We start from the raw sequence: 14,836 nt of genomic DNA, 5'->3' as shown, positions 1-14,836 counted from the left end.
TCCAAGTATGCAAAATTTTCAAATCATGCAGAAAAATATTGCTGGCCAAATACCAAACCTTGAATAGTTTGAGCACATTCACAAATGTGTTTAATGTACACTGTGTGTAGGTAATATGTATAAATAACAATGTGTAATTCTCTATAACAAAAAGTGATTTTGTTTATGTATCCACTGGTAAGCCAATCTCTCCCATTTCTGGGTCAACTGAGGTGGTCCCATTCCCCTGCCCAAGACTGCTTTAGGTTTCATACATGAGCAGGTGACATGATGTTATCCAGTGAGAGCCCGGGGAAATCTGTTACTAGGAAAGGTTTCCTGGGAGAGTTTGTCTCATGATCTGTTGGATTCTCACCTCGAATGTACCAGTCCTACTGGGAACATGAAAGGAGCTAGCAAAGGAGGTTAACAGGTTGAGAATGGCAGAGAAGAAACATGGAAAACACCTGAGTCTTTGATGACTTTGTTTAGCCAAAGAATTAACCAACCTTGGAGCAACCACATTTCAGGACTTCTTATTATGTGACTTAATAAGATCCTAATTGTTTAAGCAATTTTAAATTAGGTTTCCTCTTACTTGTAGTCCAAAGCATAGTAACAATGGAAAACCCAACATGACTGAGCACCTTATTGTGTTCTAGGAACTGTGACAGTCAATTTCCATGCATTATATTTGACTGATTTCACATCTCTTTAAGAATATTTTCTCCATTTTACAGAAAAGGAAACTAGACTCAGAGGTCTAGTGATATACCCAGTTTCTCAAATCTGTTAAGCAAACAGGATGGGTTTCCAACCTACGTCTGTCTGACGTTGAAGGCTATCATTTAAAATCTCTATGGGGGCCCATGTCTATGTGTGATGTATTTTTATATATGTCTATATTTACATACACCCATGTATAGCATGGACATATGTACATACTTACATATACATATATGTGTAGTGAAAGTGATATCTATGGTAGCATAATCATTTATCATATATTTTGAATCTTTGATGGAGTGTTAAAGACAGCAGGAATAATTGTGGAAAAAGGCAACAAAATAAATCAAATGGCAAGAACTGGGTAAAGTAATAATTACCAAGTTTTTTTATGCATTGGAAGTTACTTATCTGCCTTCCCATGGATCAGATAATTTAAGCTTTGTTCTTGCAGCTAGCTGGGACATCACTTCAGATGACATCTGCATTAGACACTTATCAACCTGTACAAAGGCCATGCTCAATGAGGGCTACCATACACTCTCCCTTTTTCATAGAACACTTTGCCAATCTATGAAGGCATTCTCTTTCTCTTTGAGCTTGGATGCAGGCCTACAAATTTCTGAAGCACAAGCTGCAACAGCCACTACCAGTAAGTCAGGTTTGGCTCTCTACTTTGAAACTCATTTACCCTCTCAGTTCTATGTGTTCAACCTGGGGGGTTGGGGGGGGTTGATGTGGCTCTTTGGGGATATAACTGAAAATTACTGGGAAATTGTGCAATGGTAAGGCATCAACCCCTGAAAGCTGAATGAGGTGCAATTACTGCTAACTGAAAATATTATCTGTGTATTTCTGAAAATTGAGTCTCAAAACTATATTAGCAGCAATGAAGTTTAAGTGATCCCAAAAGAAAAGGGCAAAGTGTTGTAAAATGTAAATGGCAATAATAAATTTGAGAAGTTGGACTATCTGTGTGTCTGTCTCTTTTTACAGGTAGCTACATGCACGTTCATGAAGTAGATTCATATTTTCTAAAATCAGCATGGTATTTGATTGTACTGCTTAGGTAATTAAAATAGGAAGATAAACATAGCGTTAAGGGATCTTACCACTAGAAAGAACTCTGGAGGTCATATAGACTCTCTCCCGCCCATCACCACCTCTCTTTTGTTCTAAGGAGAAAACTAAGGCTAGCAAGGCCAGTCCTTGTCCACAGATAATCTGGTTGTCTAACAGTTCAGCTAGGCTGTGTTTTTCCAGACTCTCAGCTCTGTGTTCCTACTCCTTTTTCAAATTGCTCTGACAGCCTTTTCAGTAATGAGCACACATTTTGAACTTTAGAATTACATTAAACCTTAGAGATTAGCTAAGTGTGTGGTGAAGAGAAGAGCAGGAGAGACGGGTAAGAGAGTGAGGGAGGGATCTCTGATAGCTTTCTACAGTTCTTTGGAAACCTAGCAGAATACAGGCTCCTGATTTTCTGATTGGCCTCTGTGGGTATCAATCCTTGCAGGCTGGAAATGGACTTGGCTGTCAGTGGATGGAGTGGGGTGGTCTTACCCGACAAACCCCATCCAATCTGCCAAGGGGCAGTGCCAGAGCCAGAAAATGATGGCCCGACTGCCCCTGCCATCCTTCTTCAACTACCCTTGGCTGAACTAGTAGTTCCATTAAAACACATTCCTATAGACCTCCAAAGTGGTCCCTTGGCCCCCAAAATGCTCCTTGTTCCTTCAGTTATCCAGTGAAAGACAAATGGATTCAGGGATCCCTGTAAATCCGGTTAATCGGATAAATAATATACACCGAGAAGAAATAAATGAGCGACTCCATTGTAGTATGCTTAGTACAAAGCAGGACTTGAAGATCAGGAGGTCAATGTTTGTGTTGTTACTACTATGATGATTATATTTAAAAGTCCCCAATGGATTATTCTAAAAGCAACAGGGCTTTTCTCACCACTCACATTCTATGATTTTATTGTTTCCTTCACTGATTAAATCGAACGGTTTATAGTGAGTAATTGAGATGGTGGACTTTGAAGTGACAGCCTTGGGTGTGAATTCTGACTCTGGCTGCACGCTTCTAGCAAGGTACTTCACTGTGGGAGGAAGAATAATGTCCACACCCCTCAAAGATGTCCATGCCGTAATCCCTGGAATGGGTAAATATGCTGCCTTACATGGCGAGAGGGACTCTGCATTATAATTAAGAAATGGATATTAAAATAGGGAGATTATCCTGGATTATCTGAGTGGTCCCAAGCTAACCACAAGGGTCCTTTGAAGATGGAAGAGACAGGCAGAAGAGTCGGAGAGGGAGAAGTGACTGGAAGAAGTCTCAGTCATAGGATTGCTGGCTTTGAAGATGGAGGAAAAGGGTCATGTGCAAAGAAAGGAAGACAGCTTGAGAAGCTGGAAAAGGCAAGGACACATTCTCTCCTGGAGCCGCTATCTGGATGTTAGCTCAGGGAAACCCGTTTCAGACTTCTGACCTCCAGAACTAAAATAATACATCTGTGTGGCTTTAGGCCAATATGTTTGTGGAAATTCATTATAACAGCGATCGGAAACTAAGTGATGTTCCTTGAGCATCTGTGTCCTCATCTATAAAATGGGAGGTAAAAGTATGTGCCCCAAAAGGCTGATATGAGCATTAGATAAGAGAATGTAAACAAAACTTCAGTGCTTGGCACAGATTAAGAACTCAATAAATGTTTCATTATGTTTATGATGTCACCACACAGAGTATGAATTTATATATGGCTGATTATAATAAAGTGATTCCACAAAGTATATTTCATTGTATCATAATAACACTTTTCACTAGAGCAGCACCTATCTGGTTTTTATGAAGCACTTTTATCCATACTGTCTTATTTAATACGCATTCTAATTGTGCAGGGTGAGTAAGGGATCCATCCACAGGTGAGGAAACTGAGTCTCCAAGTGGGGAGTGCTTTCCTTAGGTAACTCAGAAGCTCATTCTGTTGGCCAGGGCTGGAGTACAGGGCAGCTGCTTCCAAATGCAGTATGCTCCCAGCTTCATTGTGTGGCTTATAGAAATACACACATACGGTACACAGAATCTTAATATGAAACAAAAATGATAAAGCCAAATGATGATGGGGGTTGTTCATTGCAACCCAAACCATTTCCCATATGATCTCAGCCAGCGGAGCTTTCTGCTGGGCCTCCAGCTCTTCCAAGCACGGCTTGAGCACTCTCTCTAATGCATCTAGTCAATTGTGCAAAGCACAAGGGAAAAAATTCCATCCTGACCGCAGCAGGCAATCACCTTATGCCCTGAAGCATGAAGTTTGATTACCCTTATCTCAGTTTATCATTAAATCAAAAACTGTTGCTATGAATACTGGCCCAGGACTTCATTTATGAAATGATATAGGCCAGTCAGCAGAAATAAGTGAGTGTCCTTTTTCTTTCATAATTTCTGCTCACTATAAAGATCCTTTGCAAACTGGGGGGGGGGGGGGGGGGTTGGGGGGGAAGCCACTTTAGCTCTGAGCAGATTTTATTACTTTCTTTAGTCTTTCATGAGCTAGGTGGGATGTCTTTGGCTCATAATCATTCTCTTCCTGCCGTAGGCAAGAGGTCTTAGATCTATTACTGAGTGGCCTGCCGACAGTAGCCCTGAAGTCTAGCACCTTGCTTGGATGGGAATCTGCATTTTAGCAAGATGCCAGGCAATCTGTAGGCACACTGATGTTTGAGGAGCTCTGGCTACACTAGAGCACCATTTCTCAAAATGTGGTGAAGGGACAATGGGCACAAGTTACCTGAAGTGTTCCTTAAAAACACAGACTACTGGGCTTCATTCCAGATGCAGCAAAACAGACCCATTGATGTTGGAGCTCTGGGAATCTGCATTTTAACCCTTATATGATTGTGATGAAATTTAAAGTTTGAAGACCACTGGTGGAGATCGAAGATGTGCGTGATGACAGAGATGGCCTGGAGTGTGCTTAAATTTTTATGACATTATTCAGATTTTTAATAGCCCCAGGGCCACCAGCACAGAACATGTGCTAATTATCGATGTTTTGTCCTTCAACAGTACCGACAGTGGAAGCCAGATTTTTGACACCACAATTCTGAAACAGCTGACATCAGGGTTAGGGATCTTCAAAAAGGTGCCAAGGTCTAGGGTAAATCTCCAGCCCACTGAACCTCTCCTTCTAAATTCCCCTTTCCAGTTTGGCTGAATGTGTGGCAAGTATACTGAGTGGGAGTGCAGGGTAGCTGTTGTGGAACTGGCCTCAAGGTACATATATCAGTTAAAGAAATAGGATAAAATCACATGTGAAAAGACAGCACAGTACAAGGGCTAAAAGCATAGGCTCTGGAGCCAGCCTGCATTTATTTTTATTTAACAGACACTGATATATTTATAGCACTCACTACATGCCAAGCACTATTATAAGTGCTGTTCAAATATTAATTCATCCGTGTCTCACAACACCCCTAGGAGGTGGGTACTACCATCATCATCCACCTTTTATAAGGTGAAAATGAGTCTCAGAGAGGTGAAGTAATTTGTTCAAGATTATACAGCTTATCAATCATACTCCACGACTCACAGCCCCCACCAAGTTGACTCCAAGAGTTCATGTTCTTACTCACACTGCCTATCATGGGTCCAAGTCCCCTGGTTCCACTAGTCACTAGCTGTTTGACCCTAGGATAATGACTTCATCACCCATGACTCAGTTTCCTCCTGTACAAAATGAGAATATTCTTAATAATGTTACTCATGTCAAAGAATGCTGATCAAATTATTTAATACATGTTCTTAAAAGTGTATCAGGCACATAGTAAGCACTCAATATATGTTGGCTCTTAGTTAGCTATTAGTCCTATACTCCCAGAGGTAGAGTGAGGATTAAATTAGATAACATATTTGAAGTGCTAGGCACTGTGCCATGGCACATGGTAAGCACACACTAAGTGCTAGCTGTTATTATTAGTCTAGTTGAACCAGGCCAGTTTATTTTAGATCCCGTCTGTAGGCAAGTGTGCTCTGCGCAGGGGGAGGCAGCTTGCCCTTCACTTCGACAAGCAACTGGGTGGGAGCCAGACCAATTACTAAACTAAACAGGTTCTCTGCTTTATGTCACTCGAATATTCCTGAAAAGTTCCCAATATTGAATTTGTATACGCTTAATCCTTTTTCCCCTATTGACCTATTTTATAATTTCTGATTGATCTTTAATTGGCAGTGATTCTTCAGACTTAAGATTCATCTCTAAGACTATCTGTCACATAACTATTAACTTGTAACAGACTCAAATATACTATGCAAAATTGAACCACTGGAGCAATTCTTGGCAAAGCAATTGACTTGATCATTCCCTAATGTAACTGTTTTCATTTTATTTTTCCTTTATTATGTGTTTTAATAAGCATACTTATACTACACAGAACTTCTGGTCTTTCCTGTCATGAAGCTTATTACCTCCGCTATTAAACTTAACCATGGATTGATTATACTTTATGTTAATCAAAGGGTTAATGATGGCTTGGAAACTCTAATGTCTAAACAGGTTATCTTGGGTGAGGGGGTTGAGTATGGCAGGACGAAGGGAGAAGGTGAGGGAGGTGGGAAAATGGGGGATTGGGGACCGTTAGTGGCAGATGAGTTTATCTGGAAGACTCAGGCCCCGAAAGGGGTGCTGATTCCCCCTGGGAACCTTAAAATGAGATTTTCCAAAAGGAAGTATTAAAAACGTTGCAAGTCATTTCCCTTTTCTCTATTAGGAAAAGGTTGTCATAGCTCCAACCTCATTCCTTTCAGTTTACCAGCCATGATAAGCTATATCTGCAATGTAATAAAAGTTAAACTCAATTAGCGCATTTATTAAAACACTTGCTGCATATCTACTACGTGTCACTCCCTCTGCTTACAGTGATGAGCACGCAATATAGCCTCAAAGAACCTGCAGTCTAAGCAGCACCTAGAGTCCAACTCATATAAACATGGTTTCAATACGTATCTATCCTCTCTTCCACTTCCTATCTTCACATTCCCTTCTCTCCCCTCCAAAAATCCTCATATACATATGCGACGTATTCTTTATTTTAGAATCTACGTCTAAAGCCTTTTCAAGTTTAAGAAAAAAGATGAAGCCAGTGAAGCCACAGACTTCCAGTTTGGTTCTGCTAAACAACTCTATGAGAGGAACTTGGTGCTGGGTAATTTGAGGCAAATCATTTTACTCCTTGCAACGTTCATGTGTATCACTGAACCAGTTGGCAGCTGATGTGCGGGTTTTAGTCCTGATCACGGAGCAATCTAGTGAATTGCCACAAGATTGATCCTATTCATTCTGATGGCTTAAGCTGTAGGGCCATCTGCTGAATGGCTAAGTATAGTAGACCAGAGACGCTCAATAAATATTTGTGGATTGCATGGCAAACTGCCTCTTCACACCTGAATTACAAGTCTGTCGTAGGTAAGGGCATAAATATGGACAACTGATCTAGACCCTCACCCCCACCCCACCCGTGGGCTTTTGCCTAAGCTGTTCTCTATGCCTGGAATTCCCTCCCTCTCAACACCTCCCCCACCACCCCTCACTGTCCACCTGTCCAAATCCTACCTAGTTCAAGAACCAGCTCAAATATCAGTGACTCCACAGAGCCTTCCCTGACCACCCTAGCCAGAAATAACCTCTCACTCTTCTCAATTTCCCTAAGTCTGTGTATATCTTTTCTGGCACTTAAAACACACAGCGTTTCAGCTATTTGTACACCTTGTTTTTCCTACAGCACTCAGTAAGATCCCTGACCTCTGGAATTGTGTGATGCTCCTCTTTGAGCCCTCTCCTGCCCTGTACCCACTTGTACAGAGTAGACCCAGGGTAAAAGTTAGCTGAATGAACAAATGTTAGTGCCAGCAATGGCAAGAACAACTGCAACATTCTTTATTCCTTCTTCTGCCTCCTCTTCTCCCTCTGTAGCTTTTAAAAATATCTTTATTTGATCCACCAATTACCCAGAGGAGGCCTGAAGACTTATTGATAAATAAAGACAACTCTGTAGACGAAAAAAAGCTTGCAAAGACCCTTATACTAACAAGTGAGGCGTGGGCCAATGGAGAGGGGAATCTCAGTCCCTGCTTTGCTGACAGCCTGCTCCTGGGGAGTGGAAGTGTTATTTTCTCAAAGAGCTTCGTCTGCTCTGGTTCTTATGTGCCAGTTCCTCAGCTGAGTAGAAACTCCTGACGTTATTTTTAAGTACAGACTCCAATAATAGGCTAAGTAATTGCAGATCTTCCTGAGGCCTTATTATATATGTACCAACATATTGGGCTTTAAAAACCCATATTCCTTCCTGTAAATATATGTTGAGAACCTTATATTTCAGTATTATGTGTAGTGGTCATGCATATTTCCCTTTTTGTTTCCTCTCATAGAGATCCTGAATAAAAAAAGAACAAAAAAAATGCTGATGCATGAGAGAGAATTTCTCAACAATGTATCTGATTGAAAGATTTTCTCTCCATCATAACTAAGAAAAATGTATAGTACAATCTAATAGAGACTTTAACTTCAGTAATACACTTTCCATACTGGTGCCACTAATGCTTGAACAGCTGCAGCTCTCACTGTCTTTGCTGATGGGGCCCATAAATACTCCTGGGAAATGGGACAAAGATACATAATGGATCTTCACCTGCCAAGATTAGGGAAATGAATGTCAATCGCACCCAGACGCAGAAGCACTTTTTGGTGGAGAGTGATGAATATTGCCATTTGTCCTATGCCACTGTAATCTTGGACAGGAAAGCCTAACATGGAGAAAAATGGTGGGAGAAGATACCGTTCTAGGATGCTTGAAAAGAAGGGCGTGTAATAATTATATAGCCAATGGAAATAAAAAATGAAAGTAAAGTATAACAATGTGATTTAGATTAAAAAAAAGATGGTAATTTAAGAGCATATCCACCCTGTACATATAATTTCACTCAGTATGCAATTTTTCCCCAAAACATGACTTTTTCATTGAAAAGCAAATGTCAGAAATATTAGGAAGTCAGAAAACTGCAGGGTGGTCTGTGTTCTTGGAAACAATCCGGTGCAGTGGTGAAAAAGTGGGCTGAGATGCCGGGAAGCCTAAGTTCAAATCCTGCCCCTACCACCTTTCCATTGTGTAACCTCAGGAAAATGACAGCTTCTCAGCACCTCACTTTGTTTACCAATAAAGCAGCGATAATAACAGAATTCACCTTACAGAGCTGTCTGAGGGTTATATGATATAATCAATATAAAGACCTTAGGATGGTGCCTAGAATTTAGTAAGCTAACATTAAGTGTTAAGTATTGTGGTTGCTGCTGTTTTTTCCTCTTCTTCCTCTGCCTCCATCATCATCACCATCATCCTTCAGATGTTTTGTGGCTGATTTCACTAGTAAATGTTACGGAGAGAAGAAAGACTACATGCTAACTCACACCCAAACACGAGGCAGTCTCCCCTTGACACATCAACTTCCAAAAACTGGATTCCTAATTATGAAAGTTCAAACATCCAAACAAAAAAGCCTGGCAACATAACCTACAGATGTGGCCAGCTAATTCATGTTATTCTTGCTTTAACAAGCAATGGCTACTATAACAGATATCTTATTGAGTAAAACGAAGAAAACAAAACAAAAAAAAGCGACAGAAAGTATTGGGCTCTAGTAGACATGGGCCCCATATTTAGGTACATCGCGTGTTCTTTGTGAAAAAGGATGTAGCAATAACTTGCTCAGTTCACCAAAAAAGGTTTTTTTTCTATCTTCAGTCATTTGGGATCACAGGCTGAAGGCTACTTCATTCCTTTCTTCCCCTTTTCAAGTAGACTTAAGTTCCGAAGGTGTAAGACGAGTGGTGGCTGAATGGCTCCTTCTAATCCTGTGATTCTGGTGGTTTGATCTTACAGGCCTCAAGAATCTTTCCTGTGGGGTATAAGGTTGGGGCAAGCCTCCTTTTAAATGGAACACACGACTGCAAGGTGGCAAGGCCTTTCAGTAGGTGTGACCCCAGAACTGGATAAGGGGCCTGGGACAGGTTGCCAAACAATGGAAACTTCCCGTTCTGGGTGTTAACTTTAGTTACCACAGGCAGACAATACTGCCAGTGGTGTGGAAGAAAAAATTGCTGTAGCCAGCTGTGCTGTTCACAGTCGGATGGATTCCATGTAGCTCCAAATGGTGATAGAGCCAGCAGCCTGTTGTAGCCAAGGACAGGATGATGGATGATCTACATACTGTGTCCAAGCACAGAGAATGGCAGAAGTTCACTTCAGGGTTGTTAAAATGCTAATCTGGGTGAGTTAACAAAAGCTTAATAGAAAAGGAAAGTTTGAGAAATAAGTACACCTCATGTGGTATCTGCGTGGACCACTGATTTGATCACCCTTGGTTACATAAATGGTTGTTTTTCAAAGTAAGAACGTCTAGTAGTTTTCCTGTTGGGAGAAATGCAAGCAGCTTCAATTATCAGTGGCACTGCCAGTGTTGTCAGGGTGTGAGGAGGAAAACTCCACCTGACAATAGCCACCTCAACTAGAGAGTGTTATGGTATGTTTAAAATAGTTATGTGATTTTTATTCTCTCCATGTGTCATGGGAATAAATCAGAACACTTTTTTTTTTCCCAATTGGAAGTTGGCAGCTGTTCACAAAATCAGCGGCAACCCAAGACACTAGCTTTGGTAGATATTAACACTAAGTCTCCATTCACATGAGCCACAGAAAGTGAGATCTCTCACTCTAAGGACAGATTCAATGCGTGAATTATGCTTAACAGTACATTGAATCATTCACTAGTGTTAAAGGCAGGTAGGCTGCACCACTGCAAATATCTGGTATGGATAATCTTGCTGTAAAATCTCTAGAATAAAATAATACACTTCTAAAGAAAGAAGCATATCTACATTTCTTGTCAAAAGGTCTGTTTTCCCATCCTTTATTTCCTTTTATTTTTGCTCTATTGAAAATACAAAGAAACATATCTGGCTCACCTGGTATTGGAACACTGGCTAGCACAGCTCCTTGCAAATGATAAATATTCAATAAATACTGCCTAGTTGGCATACCCTAACTGCTTCTTGCTTCCTCTAGAAAGGAATCTAGAATATGCAGGCTTAAAGTCTATTAATTAAAATAAAAGACAATATTTTGTCGTGCAGTATGCCAAGGAAAGAGTTCACCTCCTATGGTTACACTACTAATGGTTAGGCATTCAGCCAGGCTCTTAACTCTGCATAAAATGCATCAAAAGGGTGAAAAATGACCCTATTTCAGATGCATTTTTCACTCTTTGTATCTTAGTGAAACTCACATGCAAGAACAATGACTAAGCTAATTACCAAGGTTTATTATGATGGAGCAGCAAGAAGTGAAGAACTTCTCCAGTTTCAATAAGTCTTTAGCAATTATGGCCATCTTTGTGAATCAAGGCTCTGATTCCTGTTTACTTGCTTGTGGCCTTTCAAGCGATAGAAACCACGACATTGATGTACGGGCCTGCTTACCCCAATCACAGTTACTGGACAGAGCCTTTCTGTGCGTGCAGCAAGGAAGAGAACTGAAGTCTTCTGGATTTCTAAGTTGCCCTCACTCTAAGGACTAACAGATTTACATCACAGCCATCTTTCAAATCCATCAACCCATCAAACCAGGGAAGACATGACCAGATGGTGCTATTAGAGGGCACCAAAAGAAAAAAAGAGAGAAAGAAGAGGAAGACAGCAAAATGCCCACAAATCTAAATCAAACTCAAGTTAACCAGCTGTTGGTGATGAAGAAGTCACAATATTTCTGGCATACTCTCCTGAGTCACAGAAATGTTCCATAAAAAAAAAAAAAAAAAAGAAAGGTTATCGATATAGCATCCCTACTAGGAATAAGGCCAGGTAGGAATCTAACAAAATGTGCCAATGAAAGAAAACAGTCTGCTCAACAACACATTTTGGAAGCCTTAGGGTTATCTATTTAACTGTCTTTCTAGAAGTACATTCTAAGAGACCTAAACCAAACAAAGCACAGACAGTAACTATAAAAAACAAAACTCAGCTATGGCTGAGCTATGGTTTATTTATCTCTAGATGTTTAGGTTCATGGTAATATAGACCCAAATCTCAGAGCTTATCTGGCATTTTCTATTTATCTAAGCCAGAGTAAATGTTTGTGTAATATCTGCCAGCTTGACAGAATATGCCTGTCACTCACTACATTAAACATGACTACACACAACTTAATTTCCTGAGTTAGACACCTAAGAGAGTAAGGGGATTTATTTTTTAACAGCATGAGTAAACCAGTACCAAAACCTATTGTTTTTAAGCCACCAAAGGAGAATAAAATCCTTCCCTTGAGCGGTCTGAGATGAGATTTCTTTATACTACAAGGAAGAAACCTTGAAAATTTTCTTCAAACAAGTATTTTTCCTATTCTAAGGGACAGAGATCAAACCAGTTTAGAAAAATGTTAGACCTTTCCCAGGGACTTCAGCTTTGGAATAAACAAAATAATCCACTTAATGGCCCCAAATATCAAGTAGGGGGAAGGGCAACCTTAAAAAGCACCCATAATTTTTACTACAGACTTAAAATTCTTACTGGCCAGAAGTTTTGGGGAAAAATCGTCCTACTCATTGCCCTTTCACCCCAAGTAACAGGAAACACTACAGTTATTTTTAAAGGAAAGCCCCCGCTGTAGTGGCAGACATAAGGTCCAATGACTGTTGACGAAGTCTATATATCTATAGTAACGATGTGCTGCGCCTTCCGTGTGAGATCATCCAGCTGACGGCGCTGAGGGCTCGGGATGCTGGAACATCAGTTACCGAATGGTCACCCCAGAACAGGGAGTACTGCCCTAAGTTCCTCAAACACTGCGATTCATACCGGGACTTCAATCCCCCTCCACACCCCCAGCCCCGCCAGCTCCCTGACATTTCGCCTTTTAACAAGTTCAGGATTTAAACAATCACCTGACAGCAATGGTCCCAAGAGTGGATGGAGAACAAATTTTTCAAACCCAATTCTCGTCCACACTTCCAAGTCCTTTATGACCTTTCATTTCAATCCAAGAATTACACATGACAGAAGAAGCTTCAAGCTCTCCTAAATTACCCAAGGAAGGCGGCTGCTGTATCAGTTTCTGCAGACCAGGGACAAACACCGCCGCTGTCAAGACGGGAAATAAAAGTTTCCCTACCTTTCTCCTCACCATGCCCCTGCCAGCGGCTGCCTGCGCGAGCGGCGGCTCCCTCCCGGCTGCAGGACGCCTCTCGTTGCCGAAGAAGGGGCTCATGCAAAATTGACTCTTCCTTATTTGTTTCCATCCATAATTGATGGGGAGATGAGAACGTAACACATCTCAGCACCGAGCTCTTGCCGCCTGGCGGAGACCCTGTCCAAGACGCTTCCGTAAAGCATTTCCAGCCGGGGAACAAAGCACGGAAAGTTGCTGGGTAGAGCGGCCGGGAGGAGACACCGGGCGCCGGGTGGGCGGTGGGCTGCTCCGGGCCCGGGAGTCCGCCCGCAGCGCGCTCTGCCAGTAAGGGGAGAGGGACGGTGGGAAGTGGCCGTCCTCCGGGCCTGAGCCGGTGCCCGGGCCCGGGGGGCCGGGGATGGGGATGGCCAAGTCACCCGAGCTCCCGCCCCTCGCCGGCAGGCATTACCCGGGGGCCGTGCAATCCGGGGGCTCACTGACAGGTAACCTACGCCCGCGAGGGGCTGCTCCGGCCTCAACTGCGGCGCTGCGCCCCTTCTCCAGGACGCAGGCGAATGCTCGCCCGCCCGCTCCTAGCCGAGCCCCGAGCTGCCAGACCCCGGGCGTCCCAGTGTCCGCTCTGGGGCCAACGGGCGGGAGGGGGCGGCTAAGCCCGCGGCGGCTCCTTCGGCCTTGGCTCAGCTCTCCCCGGCTGGCTCCTGGAGACGCTGTGCCCGGCACAGAAGCAACCCCTGCTCCCCCCAGCTATGTGCGGGGGACGCCGGGCTGGCTCTGCCTGGCAAGAAACTTTTACTTGGTGCCCCCGCCGCTTTTTTTCCAAGGGGGTGCACAGTGGAGGAGGGCCTCCAAGTCCACTTGCCCCTCCCCCTAAGCCTCCAGCTTTGCCAGTTTTGACGCGTCCGCTAAACCTCTCTAGCCCTTTGCGCGTCCCTTGCACGGCAGGCAGAGAGAGCAGCTTGGAAAATAAATCAACTGTCCAGTGGCAACACACACACACACACACACACACACACACACACACACACACACACAGCGATACGGGATCTCAGGTTCCGACCCCCACCGGGCGCCACAAGAGCATTAGCAAATTGTTGAAAACGGCCTTACCTCATTGTGGGGAGGCTGGTAAGAAAAAAGAAAAAGAAAAAAAAAGCTTGCCACGCGCAAGGAAGAAAGAAAATAAAGAAAAATATTGTAAAAATAGATATCCCTCTGTCTCCTTAGGTCTTGGCTTCCTTGATAGAATCCTGAAACTCGCCACCACCCCTTGCAGCAGCGGCAGCAGCAGCAGCAGCGGGACAGAGCAGGAGCAAAACAAACCGATGCACGGCAAATGGTGTAATTCGATCCATCTCCAAGTCAATCCATCAGGCGAGCCGGAGCCTGGCTCCCTTCACGCACTCGGCAGCTCCCGGCGCGGGTCCCACCCCCGGGCACGGACGGCAGGAGGCGCGGCCGGCCGGGCGCGCTCGCCCTCGCGGGTGAACCGTGCCCAGCGCCGCCTGGAGGCCCACACCCTGGCGCCGCGGCCCTGTTGACCCCTCGGTGGCCTCCGCGTCCCTCCTCTCCGGCGCTCTGCTGCGCACCCTCCCTCTCCCCACCTCTGAGGAGCTGCTCCTTCTAGCAACTCCCAGTGCCTCAGTCATCCAGCTCGCGGTGGGTGCTGCAGCCTGCGAAGCAACCTTTTCGATTCCCTCCCTCTTTCCCTCTTTTTCCTTCTCGCTCACTTCTTTCAGAGCTTTCCTCCAGACACCCAGAGGACAAATCACTGCAGCAGCCCAGGAGAGCTGCGGGCGCAGTTGTTCCGTGAAGTTCTGCCTTAGTTTTCCAGTGTAAGATTTATTTTTTAAGCACATCTTTACAAACCCGCCCCCACATTGCCCCCCCCG

The 14,836-nt window shown here is 43.5% G+C and overlaps 1 protein-coding gene across 15 annotated transcripts in view; it reads right to left on the bottom strand.

The window, feature by feature from the left end:
* SEMA6D (semaphorin 6D) overlaps positions 1–14,836 on the bottom strand; it is a 585,453-nt gene that overhangs the window by 41,509 nt on the left and 529,108 nt on the right. For 5 of the 15 annotated variants that reach the window (XM_054451324.2, XM_063652610.1, XM_054451325.2 and 2 more), the window contains exon 1: positions 14,055–14,643. The exons of 2 other annotated variants lie outside the window; for them this stretch is intronic. The gene's annotated coding sequence lies outside the window, so the exon portion shown is untranslated. Of the gene's footprint in view, positions 1–12,929; positions 13,889–14,054; positions 14,647–14,836 lie in introns of those variants that run through there. 8 more of the 15 variants (XM_063652608.1, XM_063652613.1, XM_054451329.2 and 5 more) reach the window with 3 other exon arrangements.

Source organism: Pongo pygmaeus, chromosome 16 (genome assembly GCF_028885625.2).
Source record: "Pongo pygmaeus isolate AG05252 chromosome 16, NHGRI_mPonPyg2-v2.0_pri, whole genome shotgun sequence".
NCBI lineage: Eukaryota > Metazoa > Chordata > Mammalia > Primates > Hominidae > Pongo > Pongo pygmaeus.
Note: the sequence above shows the minus strand (reverse complement) of the source record. Positions and strands in the feature narration are given on the sequence as shown.